General features: G+C 41.9%; 1 pseudogene; it reads left to right on the top strand.

The window, feature by feature from the left end:
* Window positions 1-11,069: 11,069 nt before the first annotated feature.
* On the top strand, window positions 11,070-17,810 carry LOC131327457 (probable glutamate carboxypeptidase LAMP1; annotated as a pseudogene).
* Window positions 17,811-17,840: the final 30 nt, after the last annotated feature.

The following is a 17,840-nucleotide window of genomic DNA, read 5'->3' on the forward strand; positions in this document are numbered from 1 at the left end:
TTTTTCAAAAACTGCTGCCGATTAGTTTTTTCCAAAAGCTAAAGCTGCTTTTGACTTTTTTTTTCAAAAGCTGCTTCCCACGTAGACGGTAGGGTAAAAAAAAGTTGTTTTTTTTACAGGCATTGAAGGGAAGAATCACATAGAGGCCCTTGGGTTTCATCTACTTCGCGCTTTGACCCAAAACTTTTGCTACCTTCCGTTTTTACCCAAAATCTTGAAAATCGAGCTCGAGCAACCTTTATACATAACAACAAATAATAACAATCAGTTAACAAAAATAAAAGACTAATAAATATAGATTGGAGGGCGAAAATATACATATTTTAGCACTTATCACACCCCCCAACTTACATTTTGCTAGTCCTCGAGCAAAGAGAATAATAAAAAATAAATAAATTCTAACTATGTCACTTTCGTAGGACTCACGATTGCACTTAGCATGTGCAACAAGCCTTTTAAACCCCTAGGCGATCCCCAGAGGACGAGTGGAGTCTCGTGAGGGTTTACAGCAATGAACACCCGCAAACATTGTGAATACTTTTCACATGAACCCCAAAAACCTGTAAGACGGCTTAATGATATTTCAAGCAAAGAATATGAAGCCATCGCGATGAGATAATGGGCATAAACAGTTCTAGATACTATCAAGTCAGAAAAATAAGTCATGGCACCTATACTCAGCGTGTGTGAACAAGGGCTTCGGTTACTAGTGAAAAATAATCAAAAATTCTCTCCGGACCGAGTCTCGACTTCAAATCTCACCGTGTCATGCACTCAACAAATGAAATCACTCGAAACAAGGTGCATATTACTCTCAATATGTGCAGTCGGAAATATGTAACTGAAAGCAAAATGCTCTGCACAAGTTGACACAAAAAGAAAGCTCTACAAAGTGGATACACGATCTCATGAACGGAATGCCAAGTATTGAAAACTCTTTCTATCCACCAATTCACAGCCCATTGCCCCTAGGATCAAATAGGACTTTCATTCTGGTTATAACGTTAGGTAAGAGAAAGTATTTCAAGGTTAGGGTAAAACATTCAAGTGTCTGAGAATAAACTAACCACAACTCACATAGGACAAATATAACGATGCGTTCCCTCTTTCTTTCTTTATTTTCTTTTTTTTTTCTTTTTTTTTCTTTTTCTCTTTTCAACTTCACCATATTTCTCTCCCTAACTCTTTAATACAATCTCACATTAAGAACAAATGTTTCTTCTTCTACAATAATTTTGGTGTGTCCTTCCTTTTTGTCTTTCTCTCTCTTTTTCTCTTTTGAATGGGAAAGATCACCAACAATCAAAGTTCAATTCACAATTCCACTCATCCCCCTCTCAATAATTCACCTTCACATTATTAACTAACCATTCTCAAGACACAATATAGATGGTGGAGCTCAACAAGAAAAAGGTTGTATGCACGAGGCTCAAATTGGTTCATAAGTGATAAATGTGTGAATGAAGAAACGAACCGGCTCTAAATAGCAAAGATGGCCTATAATCCTCTCCAATGGGCAACACAACCATGCAACTTTCTAAATCCAAGAGATAAGTAGGCAATTCAAAACATTTCCAACACTTGACGACAAAAATAATGAGATCAACAACGAATTTTTTTTTTTTTTATTTATGACAAACAAGAGTTTATTTGACACCACTCCAAGAAAAGATAAGGCTCTAAACTCACATGGGGCATAAGTCTCCACTAAACTAGCCATCAAGAATAATCAAGTCACAACTCACAAGTAACCAAAGCCCAAACAGACGTGAAGTGCAAATGTGCTAAAAATAAATGCCATGACAAATTCTTCGCGACAAGCTAGTAAAAAGAACTACAATGCCACCACAATATTAAAAGAATGACTACCATATCTCAATCAATCGCAAGCCAATCTCGACAGCTTTCAAGTCTCATGCAAAAAGAAATCCACTATTTTTTTTTTTTTTTTTTTTGACAAAATAAAAGTAAGTAAAAGAACAAAGTGATCCTTCCCCCCAACTTGAACTAGTCAATGTCCGCATTGAAAGCATGAAAAATAACGATAGGACAGAAACATAAAAGAGAGGAGAGATATCACCTCGAAAAGGAGGGCTAAGCAGAGTAAACTATAGATAGAGGGAGACCCCCCAACTTGGATCGAACAATCTGCAAAAATGTTAGCCTCCAAGACAGCAAGAAAAATAACTAAAAGAAATAAACAAAGCAAGAAATAAAATAAAAGACACAAAATTAAACCATCCACTTTCTTCACGCAAAAGACACGGGTACTACTTTTCTCCCTGGCCAAAGACTGTGTTTCCCTATTTGTTGGAAGGACAGTATGCATAGGATTCAACGATATCTTGAGAAGTAGTGCCATCATCTAATAGGCTGTCACTCCCTCTGGGGCTTCCAGATTCCTTACCCACCACTCCGTTTGTGAAGCAATCTCCACAGAGTTTGGACATTAAAGTCAGATGGTTCAGACAGAATTCTCGCTGCTAACTACGTGCCTGCCGTCAGACCCAACCTCCTAAGTACTACATACATAGCTTTGACCAGGTGGCTATACCAAACCATTATGCTAATTTTTTCCCTTTTCCAAATTCTACTTTTTTTTTTTTTTTTTTTTTAACAAGAAATAAAAGAACGAGTGTACAAAGATTATTCCCAAAACCCAAGTCAATGATGGGTACCACTATTGCTAGGGGCCGGGTCCACTTCTTAGTGAAGACAGTGGTACGCGAAAGCTACCCGTCGGAACGTAGCCCAACGGCTACACAACAGGGTCATCCGAATAAACAGGATCGACCAAAACCTCATCAGGTTCACCTATTTCCACATATTCCAAAAATGATTTTAGACGTTGCCCGTTAACCTTGGAAATATTATTATTTTTCGGGTCACAAATATCTACAGAACCATTCGGGTAAACCTTATGCACAACGTAGGGACCGTCCCACCGGGACCTCAACTTACCAGGAAATAAATGAAGGCGCGAGTTATACAGTAACACTTTCTGACCAACACTAAAGGTTTTGCGCTGAATATTTCTATCATGATACGCCTTAACCTTAGCCTTATAAATACTCGCACTCTCATACGCATCATTCCTAATTTCCTCAAGCTCACACAACTGGAGCTTCCTATGGGCACCCGCCTCAGGTAAACGCGCGTTTAGCGTCTTAATGGCCCAATAGGCCTTATGCTCCATCTCAACGGGCAAGTGGCAGGCCTTACCATAAACAAGCCGGTAGGGTGAAGCACCTAACACGGTCTTGTAAGCAGTGCGGTAGGCCCACAAGGCATCAGTCAACCGAAGTGACCAATCCTTCCTATTCGGGTTCACGGTCTTCTCTAGAATCCCCTTAATCTCGCGATTTGCTAGCTCAGCCTGACCGTTGGTTTGAGGGTGATAAGCAGTAGACACCTTGTGAGAGATGCCATACTTGTTCATTAACGCCCCAAAAGACCTATTGCAAAAGTGTGTGCCCTGATCAGAGATAATGGCACGTGGCATGCCAAACCTTGACAAAATGTTAGTTCGCAAGAACTCTAGCACGACCTTAGAATCGCTGGTCTTAGTGGGAATTGCCTCAACCCACTTGGAAACGTAATCCACCGCCAGGAGGATGTACTCATAACCGTATGACACCGGAAACGGGCCCATGAAATCAATACCCCAACAATCGAAGACCTCTATCACAAAAATGTTTTGTAGGGGCATCATATTCCGCGGGCCAACCTTGCCTAATTTCTGACACCGGTCACACGACTTACAAAAGACGTATGCATCCTTAAAAAGACTCGGCCAAAAGAAACCACACTCACTGACCTTGGCGGCGGTCTTCTTTGCGGAGAAATGACCTCCGCACGCCTCGGTGTGACAAAACTCTAAAATTCCCCTTTTATCAGTTTCGGGGACACACCGGCGCACTATCTGGTCCGCGCAATACTTGAACACATATGGATCATCATAAATATATTGCCTGACCTCTCTCAAAAATCGCTGCTTCTCAGCTGTGGACCAATGGGGTGGAATTTGCCCAGTCACCAAATAATTGGCGATATCTGCAAACCATGGGCACACATTAGCAGCGAACAACTGCTCGTCAGGGAAAGAATCCACAATGGGGAGATGAGAGGTGGGGTCCTCAAACTCCAGACGAGACAGGTGGTCGGCTACTACATTCTCAACCCCTTTCTTATCCTTAATCACAAGGTGGAATTCTTGCAGCAAAAGAATCCACCGGATAAGGCGAGCCTTCGCATCCTGCTTGGTCATCAAATACTTCAAGGCCGCATGATCGGTATACACCACAATCTGCGAACCCACCAAGTAGGACCGAAACTTGTCTAAGGCAAACACCACCGCGAGCAATTCCTTCTCGGTAGTGGTGTAGTTCATTTGTGCCTCATTTAGCGTCTTGCTCGCGTAATAAACGACGCATGGCTCTTTCCCTCGCCTCTGCCCTAAAACCGCTCCGACTGCATAGTCGGAGGCGTCACACATCAACTCAAATGGCAAACTCCAATCTGGAGGCTGAACAATCGGCGGAGTAGTGAGACTCCGCTTCAATGTCTGAAAAGCCTCCTTACACGCCTCGGACCATACAAAGGGCGTGTCTTTTGACAGTAAATGGCACAACGGCCGGGAGATAGCACTGAATCCCTTAATGAAACGCCTATAGAAACCGGCGTGACCGAGGAAAGATCGAATGTCTTTTACAGACTTTGGAGTGGGAAGATTTGCGATCAAATCAATCTTCGCCTTATCCACCTCAATACCCTTGGATGAGACAATGTGTCCTAACACAATCCCTTGGGTCACCATGAAGTGGCACTTCTCCCAATTAAGCACAAGTTGCTTTTCCTCGCACCGTTGCAAGACCTTTCCTAAGTTCTCGAGGCATTCGTCAAACGAGTCCCCGAAAACTGAAAAGTCATCCATAAACACCTCCACGATCTTCTCTACCATGTCGCTAAAAATTCCCATCATGCACCTTGAAAAGGTTCCGGGAGCATTGCACAAGCCAAAGGGCATGCGACGGTAGGCAAACGTACCATAAGGGCACGTGAAGGTGGTCTTCTCCTGATCCTCCATGGCTATCTCAATCTGATTGTAGCCAGAGTACCCATCCAGGAAGCAATAGAATGCCCGGCCAGCCACCCTCTCCAAAATTTGATCAATGAATGGGAGAGGGAAATGGTCTTTCCGGGTGCTCGCATTGAGCTTCCGGTAATCGATACAAACTCGCCACCCGGTTTGAACACGGGTCGGCACTAGTTCGCCCTCGCCGTTTCTCACGACGGTCACTCCTGCTTTCTTAGGCACCACCTGCACTGGGCTCACCCACTCACTATGGGCTATCGGGTAAATAATACCCGCATCTAAAAGCTTCAGCACCTCAGCCCGAACCACCTCCTTCATATTGGGGTTCAGACGACGCTGAGGTTGCCTAGTAGGCTTCACATCCTCATCTAGAAAAATGCGGTGTGTACACACCGTTGGACTAATACCCTGCAAATCTGCTATTGTCCAGCCTATCGCACCCACGTGCTTTCTCAACATGGTAAGCAACTTAGCCTCTTGATCTTCCTCAAGGGATGAAGAGATCACAACCGGAAAAGTATCATCGCCTTTAAGGAAGGCATACTTAAGTGTGTCCGGCAGAGGCTTTAGCTCTGGTTTAGGTGGCTGGACAGACGATGGGAAAGCTGTAGGAAATGGGGCGCCCAGCGGCTCAAGAACTGGGTTCCAAGCGGCGCCACACACATCCTCCACTGCAAGCATCTCCATTAAACTTCCTACATCTGGAGAATCTAAAAATGATGCCTCCTCGGCGGTTAAGGTTATCTCCAGAGGATCCTTGTATAACACACTATCGACATGCTCTTGTACCAGCGTGTCGATCAAACTCACCTCATATATCTCCTCATCATCCTCAACCCGGCTATCCACGTTGAAAACATTCACCTCCATTTTCAAGTCCCCAAACGACAATTGGACTTGTCCAGTTTTGCAATTCATGACAGCACTGGAGGTGGCTAAAAATGGACGGCCTAGGATGATAGGAGTCTTTTCAAAGACCTCTGGTATTGGGCATGTATCCAGGACAATGAAGTCGACTGGAAAAAGAAACTCGCCCACTTGAATTAGAACATCCTCCACCACCCCCTTTGGAATTCTCACACTCCGGTCAGCCAACTGTAGCGTGACTGGAGTGGCTTTCAAATCGCTTAAGCCAAGTTTCAAGTATACTGAATAGGGGAGCAGGTTGACACTCGCTCCTAAATCTAGTAAAGCCTTATCGAACTTTTGGCCTACAATCGCTATAGGGATGGTGGGACAACCAGGGTCCTTACACTTGGTGGGGATCTCAGTTTGGAGAATGGAGCTCACTTGCTCCGTCAGAAGCACTTTGTCCTGACTCTTGGTTCTCCGCTTCGACGTGCACAGATCCTTCAAGACTTTAGCAAACTGAGGAATTGCGTCAATGGCTTCCATCAAAGAAATAGGAAACTGAACTTTCTTGAATAATTCAAGCATTTGAAAGTTCACATTGACCTTAGGCTTCGCCACCAAGCGATTTGGATATGGAGCGACGGGTGGTGTTGGAGTCGTGGGGGCCGCAGTTGCAGGCACCACCACTTCAGGAGATTCCGCCTCTTTCTCTACTTCAGGAACACTTCCCAAGTTTGGAATGATTGCTGGAATAGCTACCGGCACCGAGGGTGGCACCGATTTCTGCTTTGGGGGCAAATCTTTGTCAATTACCTTCCCACTTCTGAGAGTGGTGATCGCTTTAGCATCTTCCAGACTGAGATTCGGATTACTTGGGCCAGAAGAATCGCCCACATAATGGGTACCAGCGGCATTGACTAAAGGTTGAGAAGGAAACTTTCCCTTCTCCTGTTGGATTTGTCCAACTGCCGCCGTCAACTGGGTCAATTGGGTCCTAATGTCACCAATTGCCTGTTTGGTTTGTTCAGTGAAGCTTAACTGAGACTGCATGAGAGCCTTCATCATCTCATCAGTCTGTTTATCCCGCGGGGGATGGTTTATGCCTGGGGGTGGTCCAAAAGATGAAGGACCGAACCCCTGCTGCTGCTGAGGTGGGTAACGAAATTGGGTCATTTGGCCTTGAGGAGGCCGGAATTGCTGAACTTGTGGCTGAGGTGGTGCTTGGGGTTGCACCGGGGCTTTTTGATCCCTCCAACTCAAAAGTGGGTTTTGGGCCCACCCTGGATTGTAGGTATTTGAATAAGGATCCCAACGCTGGTTAAGTGCGTTCACCTCAGCCTGGTTACTATGGTATGCGTCTTTGACAATGGGAAATGCGGGGCAAGCAGTGACAAGATGCCCCGGACACTCACATAACGCACACACCTCTTCGACTTTCACCTCATTCACCTGATGGACTTGCTTAAGCTTCAAGTCCTCTAATTGTTTAGCCATCTTGTCCAGCTGAGACTGGACATTGTGCTCTCGCACACTAGAAGGAAAAATGCCAGACCCACTGGGTCCCTGTGCAGCCATGGCCCTATCACCGAGGTCGGAAGGTTCCCAACTTCGGTGCTTCTCGGCCAACTCTTCGAGAAAGTCCCACGCATCGTCCGGGGACTTATCTAGAAAATCCTCCTCTTTACAGAGGTACTCCATTTGTTGGACCGTAGCAACATTCAAGCCCAAATAGAAAAATGACACCAACTGGTGTTTCATGAAACCATGATGTGGTAAGGACAACAACAAGTCCTTGAACCGCTCCCAGCACCTTAAAAACGACTCGCCCTCTTTCTGCTTATACGATTGGATTTGGCGAGTCAGGTACTTCGATTTACTTTCCGAGAAATATTTCTTGTAGAATAAATCTCGGACAGCAGCCCACGTCGTGAGAGATTGTGGCTTCTGCATCCGCAGCCACTTATCTGCATTGTCCCTGAGCGAGGCTGGGAAAAGCTTAAGGCAAGCATTCTCCCACTGAGTAGTGGTGGCCAGGGTGCGCACCAAGCCCTCGAAATGACGGACGTGCTCATACGGATCCTCATTCTCCTTCCCATGAAACAAGGGAAGGGCATTATGTGTACCAGGTTTAATGGTGAAAGCATTACGTGCTTCCACCGTCTCGGTTGGTAAAACTATTGGACTGAGAGGAGTGGTCCTCTCAGGATGCATGTGTGCACGCATCGACATCGGTGGCTCTGCTATTGGTGGCTCAATTATTAAATCAACAAAAAGAGCACCGATATCAAAAGAATCACCACTAAAAGACTCTCCCTCCACGATTACTTTCGGCTCTCTCTCAATGGCTACGAGACGCCTGGTATTGTCTCGGTAGTACTTAGGCTTTAGTGGTGATTGCTTTCCTACAATGGAGGATTGCGCACCTCTACCTATGATGGCTCAAACAAAATTAAAAATAAAAAATAAAAATAAAAAATAAAACTAACTACCCGAATTCTTTAACACACGTTACCGTCCCCGGCAACGGCGCCAAAAATGCTTGACCGATTTCCTAGTCCTAAATTAATGGGTTGCCCCAAGCGTAGGGCGGAGATCGACGCAGCATAATATCCGGTAAGTCCGGAGTCGAATCCACAGAGACGGTGATGTGTGCTGACTAAAAATTCGGGTTGTAGAATTAAAATTAGCTCTTAGGTAGCTACCCCTTGTTGTTTTGTTTGAGATTAACTAAAACTTAAGAAAAATAACTTTTCTTTTCAAATAATTAAAAAGAGGTACAGTCGTAGGGTTCATAGCACTCGTAACCAGTCCAGATCAACCTGCTCAATTTGGTATTCTTAAAAATGTTCAATTTTGGATTGAAAAGATACCCCGCAAGATGCGAAACCTTAGGGTCGCCGTATACCCATGCGCAGCGGAGAATGGGTTTTGGACCCCCATTCCCCCGTTCACAAGGGCTCCGACAATGCCCAGATTCGTCCGCGGGAAGTATTTTTCCAATCTTAAATCATTTTTACATTGTTTGATAAAAAGAGCAGTACCCGAACTGATCACGGCGTGCTAATCACCTCGCGACCCTACCTATATCACTACTCACTAATCATTATGTGATAAACAAAAGAAACCCTAAATTGAAACATGATTCTATTACGCAAGATGAAAAATAAACAAAAAAATAACAATTAATTAAATACCAATGAATAACTTTAATAAAGAACAGAAATCAATACGAGTTACCGGTGTGCGGAGATCTAAACAAAACTTAAAAGAGAAAAACAAAGCTTCGAAGAAATCAATACTGTAAAATAAAGGTCGGAGTGTGTACTGAAAATACAGTGGGAGAAATTGCAGCCCTGTTCTTTCTTTAACCCTCGATCGCTGCTTGTGTTTTTCTCTGACAACCCTCCGTTCTCCTCTCTCGCAGCTCTCTGTCCTCCCTTTTATATTTTTTTCCGCTGACAGCCGCCCCCTTTTTTTTCAAAAGCTGCTGCCGACCGTTTTTTTTCAAAAACTGCTGCCGATTAGTTTTTTCCAAAAGCTAAAGCTGCTTTTGACTTTTTTTTTCAAAAGCTGCTTCCCACGTAGACGGTAGGGTAAAAAAAAGTTGTTTTTTTTACAGGCATTGAAGGGAAGAATCACATAGAGGCCCTTGGGTTTCATCTACTTCGCGCTTTGACCCAAAACTTTTGCTACCTTCCGTTTTTACCCAAAATCTTGAAAATCGAGCTCGAGCAACCTTTATACATAACAACAAATAATAACAATCAGTTAACAAAAATAAAAGACTAATAAATATAGATTGGAGGGCGAAAATATACATATTTTAGCACTTATCAGATGCAAAAGGGCAATGCAGGAATGGGAAGACGAACAATGCTGAACAGCCTGAATTTGAGCATGATAACTGTAAATTAGGACACCATCAGGGGAACTGTGAAGGTAGTATTTTGTTTTCTATTTGTCTTTGCTTTCTTGCTGCATAGTTGTATTGGTGCTAAAGAGCTAAAAGAAAGTTAATCGGTTAAGTCTTGAAAGATAACTACCGGAGAATTGTGGTGAGCATTGCAAGATGAAAGCTTAAAACTGATGCAGCTGCTCAAGGGGCCTAAGTCATCCAGTGTATGAGGTTTCGTGCTAAACATATTTTTTAAAAGTAAGGTTGGGCGGTGTTGTGGCGTTTTCATACTCCAGATTATTTTGTAGTACATGTTTTCCTACTACCCAAGTGAGATTGTGTACTGGGAACTATCTGGGCGTTGTGTACTTATACTCACCTATAATGAATACCGCCTATGATGACAAGTTAATAATACTTTTATGAGTTCACAACCCCTGATGAGGAAGTTAATACTTATTTTACGAGCTTTTTATTAGAGTATCAAGTGATGCAGTTGAGTTTTGTGACTCCTTGGCAGATAGGCCTTCCATTTTGACCTAGCAGGTTCATATGTCAGGCTTAAAGTTAGAACTTTAGGCTCCATTTCCAAATTTTTCTTGGAAGAAAATTAGGAAGAAATTGGAATGTGATGTATCAGAAACCATCGAGTCTTTACACTATTACAAAACTGTAACAAAAAATAGGGGAATGTGCATGTGTATCTAATGTGGTTATTTAGGTGCCATTATAACAGGTTTATGCCAGTTCCAATTATAATGATGATTACACTATTATGATCTCTTTCAAAGGAACAATGCAGCATGTAGGTGAATGAACTACTGCCCTTATTGGGGGAAGCGTCGAATTGCACCCTTTGCTAACAGTGGTTAAATCTCGTGTATATATCCGAAATCAGGGATGCGCCTGAAACCACCCAAAAACATTTAGCTAATAACTTTTGTTCTGCTATGCTTCTGTTTTCCTGAGCGTTTCCTATATTGTGTGGTCTTTTGTCTGAAACACTGCAATTCCTTTATTCCACTACTGTTTCATTTCGGTCTCTTAGAAAACAAAAACCTTTTGGCCGTTTCTATCGAAACACATGGAGATTTTATTCCGCGGAGTACTTGTAGTGAAGGGGTGGTGGTAGCAGTAGCAGTAACAGAAGCAGTTATTATCTCCATGAACAAAAATATTAGGCCTACAGGGGACTGACCTCAACCATTAGGCAACGGAGAATCACCGATGCGTGGGGTACTTAGACAAAACATTAGTAGGGTTAAGTATACAATCTGTTGCTTTCTCAATGTCACCACCCTGTTTACACTTAAGTATGCAAAAGATACAGTTATAGAAGTTCCAGCAGCCTATGATACAAGACTGTCAAATGCGCTAATTCTTCGATTTCTTATTATTTCCGACATGAATCTCAGTATCTATTGATTCCGCTTCTCCTACTGGTCTGGTGGTTTAGATGCCAAGGCCTGCTGGTGAAGGGAGTTCATTTTCTCAAAATTACAAAACCGATGAGAATACCTTACCGATGCCTTCAGTGCCTTGGGAGCTATATCTTCCTGAAACCCAAATGAAACGAAAGTATCAACCTTCGACTAATCAACAGTTGGAGCCTCTGGTACTGTTGCATTAGCAAGGTATGGAGAGATTTTTAGAGGCGACATTGTAGAAAATGCTTATGATGCAGGTGCTGTAGGTGTAGTAATCTATACAGATAGGAAGGACTACGGTGGTGGGGGAGGCGGTGCAAAGTGGTTTCCGGATGACAAGTGGATGCCACCAAGTGGAGTTCAGGTGGGATCAGTGTTCCATGGGACAGGTGATCCTACCACTCCCGGTTGGCCCAGTACCGGGACATGTGAGAGGCTATCAGACGATGAGGTGGAGCAGAGAGATGATGTTCCACATATACCTTCGTTGCCAATATCCTGGGCAGATGGTGATGCAATCATGAGATCGATTGGAGGGCTAGTAGCAAAGGATGATTGGCAGGGAGGCATAGATGCTCCAGTTTACAGGGTTGGACCAGGACCTGGAATTATCGAGCTTAGTTACACGGTAAGTGCCCATTTACTTAATCAACAGGTTAAGCATTACAGTAATATAAAAAGTACCATACATACATGTAAACATCAGCACTGCAAACTCGTGATTTGGTATATTTCAATGAGGTATCAGGGGAAGAAAGTCATTAGCACAATTGAGAATGTTATTGGCATTATCGAAGGAGCAGAAGAACCTGACCGGTATGTCAAAACCTTTTGAGTAGCAGTAAAGCTATTCTAGTGTTCATGGTAGTTGCCACTGTGATTTGATAACATCACTTAGGTTCAATATGCATCGAACCAAGGGGAAAAGCTGGAGGATTAGTAAGAAATCATGAATTCATCAACATGTATTGTGATTAAGTACCATAAGGAACTAACCTTCCATATTTTAGTAAGAAATCATGAATTCATCAACATGTATTGTGATTAAGTACCATAAGGAACTAACCTTCCATATTTCGAATCACTACTATATCTAGATTTGTCATCCTGGGTAATCATCGGGATGCATGGACATTTGGAGCTGTTGATCCCAACAGTGGCACTGCAGCCATGCTTGATGTAATTAGGCTCCAATGAATTCTCTTCACAATTCTCTTCTATCAAGAAAAATTCCCATCTCTTTACCAGGTTTTCACTGGGGATGAAGGTTGCACAAAGGCTCGGTAAGCTGCAGAAAAGGGGGTGGAAACCTCGACGTAGAATTGTCTTTTGCAATTGGTACGCCAAGGAGTATGGTCTGGTCTCTCTCTCTCTCTCTCTCTCTCTCTCTCTCACACACACACACACACACACACACACAAATATCCAATCACAAGTTTTGACTAACTAAAGAACACCTGCCATTTCCAGATAGGATCAACAGAATGGGTTGAAGAGAACAGGGAAATGATAGCTTCAAGGGTTGTTGCTTACTTGAATGTTGATTCTGCAGTACATGCAGCAGGTTTCCATGCCTCAGCAACTCCACAGCTTGATGAACTACTTAAACAAGCCACTCAACAGGTAGCCCCAGAGAATTACTAGTAACACCAAAACCATAATCATAAGTAATAATTGAACTTAGCAACATCCAACAGCAAAAGAAACATTTTCAAACATATTAATTCCAGAAAGTACCCATATGAGTGATAGAACCATTCATAGCCATTGCTTCCATTGTTCTTCCTGCTAGTTATTTAATCTTCTGACATCGCTGTGAATTTGTAATTATCTTTGCAGGTTCAGGACCCAGATAACTCATCACAGACAATCTATGAAGCTTGTGTTGGCTCCAGCAAAAGCAATGAGCCCATGGTAAGCATTTTGAAAATTAAACATAGGATGGAATAAACTCACAATAAATTAGTTCAACTTTTTCGCAAACTAAATATACATGTGTATATGAAGATTGGAAGGTTAGGAGGTGGAGGATCAGATTATGCAGCTTTTGTACAACACATTGGTGTTCCTTCAGTTGATATGTCTTTCGGCAAAGGTAACAAAAACATTTTAGTTATCAAAATTACCATCGCTTTGTCAAGGAGAGCAGGAGAGCAGGCGCATTTATTGTGTTTATGTCAACTTTCTGTATTTGTTCGGCGAAGAATAAGAAGTATAATTTTTATGTCAAGTCAAACAAGAAAAGAGTATACACTTTGACACCTCCTTTCACTTGAAAGTAAATAGAATTAGAAAAACAACTTGGATTTCAAATGGCAAGTATAATTACTAAAAGGACACCTATCAAGAGCAAGAAAACAGAACAAGGGACAAGGCATCAACTGCTATTGTTCCAACTGAGCTGATATGACTTACGAGAAACTTAGAAGGATGGGAATAACCACAATATGCAAATACTTCAAAAGAACCAAAATCCTAGAGATTTAGACTAACTAGGAATGCATTCTCGCAAGCTCCTACAACCTGAATTGATGTAAGACTTTAAAGCAATCCCTAAAATCATTATATGCGTTGAGTTGCATGTTAAAGACCTCAACCACCATAATACTATCTTATATCTACAGTAGATAACAATTAAACATGTCTTGTCAAAGAAAAAGCAATTAACAACATAAAGGACATTAACGATGAAACAAGTGCCCAATGCCTGTTTGCTTCTAGCCTGGTTCCAATTACCATGCCGAATTTATCTAGCATAATTATCAGAACTCCACGGACAGGCTGCTAGAACAAATATGACTAACGATTTTCATTCAACATTCACTACTGAGACTAAATTTAGAAAAGCTAATTTTTCCTCTCCCTTCTCTCTAACCTTTCTCTCTCTACAACTAGCAGATAGGGTTTTTCATTTCGGGGTCGGGATCGGGGTCGGGGTGGGGGGGGCTCTCTCTCAGTGGCGCTCTTCCTCCTCCCCTTCCAATCAGCTCTTCCTTGAGTCGTCTCGGGTAGGTTCTGGTGCGGAGTGGTGGTCCGGTGGTGGATCCAGTTGGAGGATCTGTTGGTGACTATAGTGCGGTGGCGGTTTTGGTTGTTGAGCTGAGGCTGCCGGTTTTGGGCTCGGGGCGCCGATTTGAGTAGCTGCTATTTAGGTTTTTTTTAGGTTTGGGCTTGACCCAATAGATGTTTTGGGCTTGGCCCATTAGGTGTGTGTGTGGGCTTGACCCAATGGGAGTTTCCTTGGTTGGCATCTTGCCAATCTCGGATTGGGTCTTGGATTGGCACAAGATTGTTCTCAGCATAGTTTAAGGATATGATGCCGTCAAATCCTTGTTCCCTAGTCTTTGTAACAATTTCAAAGATTAATAAAATTCTCTTTTGCCATGCCAAAAAAACAAAGAGAGACAAAATACATTCTTTTAGAAAGAAGTACAAAATAATAAGAGTAGAGCAATAGAATATCTATATTCCACCCATGCATTGCCACAATAGGGAAAACTACAGGATGCAACTTGAAAGTTTGCAACCCATCCTACCGAGTTCACTTACCGCGTGACAAAACAGTTCAAAAACAATTTAGGACACAAGAAGAAGAAGAAGAAGATATACCTTGTTCAATCGACAGTCGGCAATGGGCAATCCAGAGGGCTCGATCGAGTTTGGTAAGTGGATTGATTGCGCAGAGTATTTTGGCTCTAGAAAAGGCTATCAAATACCCATAGGAGTCGACCGAGCTTAGGCCCTTATGGGTTCTTACTTTGACCATCTTCTTTAATTTTCACTGTGAAATGAAAAAGGAGCTTGCCCTTTGTGCATGCAGGAGCCTACATTGAGCCTCTTCTCCATTGCCTCACCCCAACCCTGCACCTGGATGGGCCTCAAGCCTAGGTGCAAGCTTAGGCTTTTACCAACTAGGATACCACTCCCAATTGTATATAATTTATTCCATGTTAAGTTTGACGATATAAAAAGGACAATCCATAGGCTAAAATTGTCTTTATGCTACATTGTTTGCTTTTTTTGGCTGAAGAAGTGTGAGTCTTCCTTCTCTTTGATTGATTGAATAAGCAAGCTTACTTTTGCTTACCCTTTTTCCTTTTGCTGTGTACATCGTGTGAACAGGTTTTTGCCTTTTTGCGCTTTTCTAGAAATCACATTTTTTATCAAACAATAAAAACAAGAAGAAAAGAAATGTTGGCACTAGATCTCCAAATACTGTAACTGGAAAATGTGACTGATGTTAAAGAATGTTCAAGGAATTCTTCACAAAACTATCTATGGCAGGTTATCCGGTCTACCACTCGATGTATGATGACTTCACCTGGAAGAAGAAATTTGGTGACCCTACGTTTCATAGGCATGTAGCAGGTTTGTTCTAAAGTAAAAGCCTTATAATCCCGGTATGTGAAACAATAGCCTCGAGCCCTATTTCATTATCATTCGTGGAGTTAAAGAATCCATCATAAGCTACGAGCTAAGAAGTACAGACACTTGTCTGGGCATTTCATATCTGTATCACAGGACACAGATGCAACGTGTCGCGCAGAGACACGTGAAATTCCAAGTATACCATTGCTTTTTCCTTAGTCGGACATGTTTTGGACGCACTCCGACACATACCCGCTATGCGTGGGGACACAATTTGGGTCATAACATAATTTTTAAACTTTAAACTGCGTAAAATATGTAATATTTGAAATGTGAACCAAATCAAAAACTAATATGTAATATTTGTAATGTGGGCTTACTAAATCTAGGTGAACAGGTAGCCCTAGACAGAGCTCAATGGAAAAACAGAATTCGTGTAGCCAACCCTAATTGATTGGGAAACAAGGCTCGGTTTGGTTTGGTTAACCAAATTAAAAACTAATATTAAATTACTTGAAGATGAGAAGTGTAATATTTTATATTAAGAATAAGAAATATTCTAGAGAAAATTAGGAAATATGAAATTTATAATCTATGCTATGAAGAAAACACAACCTGATGTTCTCAACTGAACACAATCTGCTACCCACAAGGCCACAATATGTAATAAGTCATACATATACTTGTGTATATGTATATAGATATACAGATGATGTATTTCTTTATGTATTTTTGTATCCCGCAACATGTCAGTGTCCTAGTTTTTTGAAAAATCACTTGTCCGCGTATCTGTGTTGGGTCATGTCATGTCATGCCCGTGTCCTGTATTCATGTCCGTATCCGTGCTTCTTAGGCTAAGAGATACAATGTTCAAGGCATTCAATGATGCATAAGACTAGTTACAAAGAAAATAACAAAAGGTTCTCACTTCTCATCGTGCATGTTCTACCAAAATAATTACAGAAGGACCCAAAACAAATATATCTTTCAATAATTAAATGCCCTTTCGATTAAAATTCTGTGATGTTGGAGTTCTATACAATGGTAAAATCAACTTCCATTTCACCTTGTGTGATAAGCTTAATTGTCATCATAAGACAGTGGCAAGTGTTTGGGGTTTAGTAGCTCTAAAACTCGCAGATGAGGAACTTTTGCCTTTTAATTATCTTTCCTATTCACATGAGCTCCAGGTATGTCTAGAAACTCTGATAACAATCATTAAGCTCACATCATGAACATCATACATAGGGTTAAGTAGTGAATAAATCAAATGCATCTAACTCCCGTAAACAGAAAAGTGCAGAAGAGTTAAAAGAGCAGGCATCAGATAAGGGCATAAACCTTGTTCCTCTGTTCAACTCTATAGAGAAGCTCAAAAGGGCAGCCACCAAAATAAATAACCAGAGAAAGGTACTCCTTGTGTTTCTCTTGACCAACATCTCCTCACACACACTCTTTCAACATAAAAGTTAAATTCAATTTCACAGGCATTGGAAGAAAATAAAGGTTGGGAATCGATTTGGAAAAAAAGGAGCCTCAGAAGGTGAGAGAGTGGAATGACAGATTAATGATGGCAGAGCGAGCATTCATAGATCGAGATGGACTCTCTGGAAGGCCATGGTCGAAGCATATGGTATGTTTTTCCCTTTCAAAACGTGAAATAGCCTTATTGATAATAGTACTCTTTTGTCTCCAACTGGTTCCATTCCTTAAAAAAGAGAGCAATACATAGCAAGGAGATTCTACCACTATAAACTGTAGTTGATGTGCAAATGCAACAAATTTAACTAACTCTGCCTTTCCCAGATTTATGCGCCTTCAAAACACAATGATTATGGATCTAAGTCCTTCCCTGGGGTTGATGATGAATTGAAAAGGCAATGAGTCTTAACACAGCAGAGTCATGGCGTCTCGTTCAACATGAAGTTTGGAGAGTCTCTAGAGCTGTCACGCATGTATCGCTAGTACTCAATGGTAAATTGACATGAGCATGACCGTGTACCAACCATTGTTCATGCATTTCAAGTTAAGGAAGAAATACTCAGATTTCCCACATTGCTTGCAAATTCTGGTTCTGTAGCTTTTCTACCAACTTTTACTCCAGAATATTAATAGGCCCTTGGTCAAACAAATTACTTTTATTCAATACGTATTACCAAGGGGTGTTACTGCATTTGAAATTTGCAACTTACAGACTAATTCT

This window comes from Rhododendron vialii, chromosome 5a, assembly GCF_030253575.1.
Source record: "Rhododendron vialii isolate Sample 1 chromosome 5a, ASM3025357v1".
Taxonomy (NCBI): domain Eukaryota; kingdom Viridiplantae; phylum Streptophyta; class Magnoliopsida; order Ericales; family Ericaceae; genus Rhododendron; species Rhododendron vialii.